General features: G+C 44.8%; 1 non-coding gene across 1 annotated transcript; it reads right to left on the reverse strand.

Moving 5' to 3' along the window:
* Positions 1 to 206: 206 nt before the first annotated feature.
* Positions 207 to 313, reverse strand: LOC141669362 (small nucleolar RNA R71). The gene has a single exon (XR_012553649.1). It is a non-coding gene; the product is annotated as a small nucleolar RNA R71 (small nucleolar RNA).
* Between the last annotated feature and the right edge of the window lie 568 nt (positions 314 to 881).

Genomic DNA, 881 nt, shown 5'->3' on the forward strand with positions numbered 1-881 from the left:
TGCACATAAGGAATTTTGTCGAGATCTGCAGCACTTTTAAGTATAATGGCATGACTGATGAGGCTATCAAGTTGAGGCTTTTCCCATTCTCACTGAGGGATAAAGCTAAAGACTGGTTACATTCTGAACCAGCTGGGTCAATCACTACGTGGCAAGATCTTGCGCAAAAGTTTTTGGTGAAGTTTTATCCAATGGCAAAGACTGCTGCTATGAGGAGTGCTCTTACTCAATTTGCGCAGCAACCTACAGAATCTATGTGCGAGGCTTGGGAACGCTACAAGGAAATGTTGAGAAAATGTCCACATCATGGAATGTCGGATTGGATAGTAATCACTGGTTTTTATAATGGTTTGGGGGGCCCAATCTCGGCCCATGCTCGATGCAGCAGCTGGAGGCGCCTTATGGGCTAAAAGCTATACTGAGGCGTATAATCTTATCGAGACGATGGCTGCAAATGAGCATCAAAACCCAACTCAGAGGATGACGTCAGGCAAGGTAGCAGGTATTCTGGAAGTTGATGTAGCCACCGCTATTGCAGCCCAGCTCCAAGCGCTATCAATGAAGGTTGATTCTCTGGCTACGTATGGAGTTAATCAAATAGCTATGGTTTGTGAGCTTTGTGCAGGTTCTCATGCTACGGATCAGTGTTCTCTTGTCAATGAATCTGTTCAGTATGTGAATAATTATCAGCGACAACAGCAGCCTGTGCCAGCGACCTATCATCCTAACAACAGAAATCATCCAAATTTCAGCTGGGGGAATAATCAGAATGCTATTCAGCCACCATATCAGCAAGGAGTAAGTAAACAGTTTAACCAACCTGGATTCCAGCAACCACAGCAGTATGCTACAAGGCAATCATATCCTCAACAGGGAAGTGC

Source organism: Apium graveolens, chromosome 6 (assembly GCF_009905375.1).
Source record: "Apium graveolens cultivar Ventura chromosome 6, ASM990537v1, whole genome shotgun sequence".
In the NCBI taxonomy this organism is placed as follows: Eukaryota; Viridiplantae; Streptophyta; class Magnoliopsida; order Apiales; family Apiaceae; genus Apium; species Apium graveolens.